The sequence below is a fragment of the Triticum aestivum genome, chromosome 3D (genome assembly GCF_018294505.1).
Source record: "Triticum aestivum cultivar Chinese Spring chromosome 3D, IWGSC CS RefSeq v2.1, whole genome shotgun sequence".
NCBI lineage: Eukaryota > Viridiplantae > Streptophyta > Magnoliopsida > Poales > Poaceae > Triticum > Triticum aestivum.
In genome coordinates, this window is record NC_057802.1 from 109,232,648 (window position 1) to 109,236,381 (window position 3,734).

A 3,734-nucleotide genomic window follows, 5' to 3' on the forward strand; every position below is an offset into this window, starting at 1 on the left:
GAGGGATGTTTCCCCGGCAGAACAGCTCCGCCGGAGCCCTAGATTGGTTTCGCCAGGTTCCGCCTCGACACGGCGGCGCTTCGTCCCGAAAGCTTCCTTCTGATTTTTTTCAGGGCGAAAGACTTCATATAGCAAAAGATGGGCACCGGAGGCCTGCCAGGGGTCCCACGAGGCAGGGGGCGCGCCCAGGGGTGTAGGGCGCGCCCCCACCCTCGTGGACAGGGTGTGGCCCCTCTCTGGTGCTTTCTTCGCCCAATATTTTAAATATATTCCAAAACTGACTTTCATGGAGTTTCAGGACTTTTGGAGTTGTGCAAAATAGGTCTCTAATATTTTCTCCTTTTCCATCCCAGAATTCCTGCTGCCGGCATTCTCCCTCTTCATGTAAACCTTGTAAAATAATAGAGAAACGGCATAAGTATTGTGACATAATGTGTAATAACAGCCCATAATGCAATAAATATCGATATAAAAGCATGATGCAAAATGGACGTATCAACTACCCCAAGCTTAGACCTTGCTTGTCCTCAAGTGGAAGCCGATAACGAAAAATATGTCCACATGTTTAGAGATAGAGGTGTCGATAGAATAAAATACGGACATGAGGGCATCATGATAATTCTTATAACAGCAATATATATATATATATATATATATATATATATTGTCATATGGTTTCTTATGCTAAAGTAACAATCTATTCACAATGTCAAGTATGAATCAGAAACTTCATTGAAAACTAACAAACTATAATCTCAGTCATTGAAGCAATTGCAATTTATCATAACATCGGAAAGAGTCAATATAAGAGCTTTTCATCAAGTCCACATACTCAACCATCATTTAGTCTTTCACAATTGCTAACACTCACGCAATACTTATGGGTATGAAGTCTTAATCAGACACAGAGAAAGATAGGGGCTTATAGTTTTGCCTCCCAACCTTTTACCTCAAGGGTAATGTCAACAATAATGCTTTATGAAAACTTACATCCAATTGGATATATACATGTATCAGGATCTTTCCAACACAATGGGCTTGCCAAAGGATAAAGTATAAAAAGGAAAGGTGAAGATCACCACGACTCTTGCATAAAACATAAGACAAAAATAAAAGATAGGCCCTTCGCAGAGGGAAGCAGAGGTTGTCATGTGCTTTTATGGTTGGATGCACAAAATCTTAATGCGAAAGAACGTCACTTTATATTGCCACTTGTGATAGGGACCTTTATTATGCAGTCCATCGCTTTTATTTCTTCCACATCACAAGATCGTATAAAGCTTATTTTCTCCACATTAATAAATCATACATATTTAAAGAGCAATTTTTATTGCTTGCAACAATGACAACTTACTTGAAGGATCTTACTCAATCCATAGGTAGGTATGGTGGACACTCATGGCAAAACTGGGTTTAAGGATATTCGGAAGCACAAGTAGTATTTCTACTTGGTGCAGAGAATTTGGCTAGCATGAGGGGGAAAGGCAAGCTCAACATGTTGGATGATCCATGACAATATACTTTATTTAGGATATAAGAAAACATAACCCATGACGTTGTCTTCCTTGTCCAACATCAACTTTTTAGCATGTCATATTTTAATGAGTGCTCACAATCATAAAAGATGTCCAAGATAGTATATTTATATGTGATAACCTCTCTTTCTTTATTACTTCCTATTAATTGCAACGATGACCAAAACTATGTTTGTCAACTCTCAACAACTTTTATTCATCATACTCTTTATATGTGAAGTCATTACTCCCCATAAGATCAATATGATCTGTTTATTTCTTTTTGTTCTTTCTTTTTACTATTGTTCCCTCAAGATCATAGCAAGATAATCAAGCCCTTGACTCAAAACTAATCTTTATTATATATAGCTCAAGGACTCAATTACATAGAAGGATCATAAAGCAAAACTCAAAACTAGATCATACTAAAACTTTATCCTACTAGATCAAGATATTACCAAAAGGATCAAACTAAGAAAAATGGTAAAGATAGAAGTGTGATGGTGATACGATACCAGGGCACCTCCCCCGAGCTTGGCGGTTGCCAAGGGGAGTGCCCATACCCATGTGTTTATGTCTCTTTCTTTGGAGGTGGTGATGTGATATTCTTGGCGATGATGCCCCTCAGGATACGATTCTCCTCCTCGAGCTTATTGACTTGCTGCATGAGGTCCATTATTTCCTTACGGAGCTTACCCGTGACGGCTAAAGCTCCTTTCACCCAAGGATGTTGCATAGCTGCGGGAGAACAAGTAACAATCTTTTTCATATTTTCATAAGAAAGAAATCTAACATTGGAAGGGATGACCGAGTTTCGAATAGCTAAGCTCTGTAGTTCCCCCATCGTGAATCCGGCTCGGAAACGAGAAGTAACTTCTTGACCCTCCTCCATGGCATCTATCCTTTTCAAGTCGGCCTCCATCTCTTCCTTCGTTGATGGCCCAAAGTGGTCAGCATCACTGTTTGCTCCTGGTCCCGGTGTCGGATGAGACACCCGACTCTCCCCAACTGACTCTTGAGAAGATATCTTGCTCTAATCTGCGGTAGAAACAACTCAAAACAAAAATAGAGGATATTTGCGTGGTACGGTGGTCAAAACCTTCGGGAGATTATATAATTATTTTTTACCGACCAAAAGAAGTATCGTGCAAGAAAACGGAGTCCGGAGGGCACACGAGGTGCCCACGAGGCAGGGGGCGCGCCCAGGGGGGTAGGGCGCGCCCTCCACCCTCGTGGATGCCTCGTGTCCCTTTCGGACTACTTCTTATTTTTCCTATTTTCTTAAATATTCCAAAACGGAGAAAAATTGCTATTAGGATTGTTTTGGAGTCGGTTTACTTACCGTACCACATACCTATTCCTTTTCGGAGTCTGAAATGTTCTGGAAAGTGTCCCTTATGTATTCCTCCGGGGTTACGGTTTCAATAACATTAGTTTCAACATTTATGGAATTACCTGAGATATAATGTTTGATTCTTTGACCGTTCACCACCTTTGGATTTGTGCCTTCAAAGTTGTTGATTTTTATGGCACCGGAACGATAGACCTCCTCGATAACATGAGGGCCTTCCCATTTAGAGAGAAGTTTTCCTGCAAAAAATCTTAAACGAGAGTTGTATAGCAGAACATAATCACCTACATTAAACTCACGCTTTTGTATCCTTTTGTCATGCCATCTTTTAACTTTTTCTTTAAACAGTTTGGCATTCTCATAGGCCTGAGTTCTCCATTCATCAAGTGAGCTAATGTCAAATAGCCTCTTCTCACCGGCAAGTTTGAAATCATAATTGAGCTCTTTAATGGCCCAATATGCCTTATGCTCTAGTTCGAGAGGTAAGTGGCATGCTTTTCCATAAACCATTTTATACGGAGACATACCCATAGGATTTTTATATGCAGTTTTATAGGCCCACAATGCATCATCAAGTTTCTTAGACCAATTCTTTCTAGATCTATTAACAGTCTTTTGCAAAATTAATTTAATCTCTCTATTACTCAATTCTACTTGACAACTAGACTGTGGGTGGTATGGAGATGCAATTCTATGATTAATGTCATACTTAGCAAGCATTTTACGAAAAGCACCATGAATAAAATGTGAACCACCATCAGTCATTAAGTATCTAGGGACTCCAAACCTCGGAAAAATAACTTCTTTAAGCATCTTAATAGAGGTGTTATGATCAGCACTACTAGTTGGAATAGCTTCTACCCACTTAG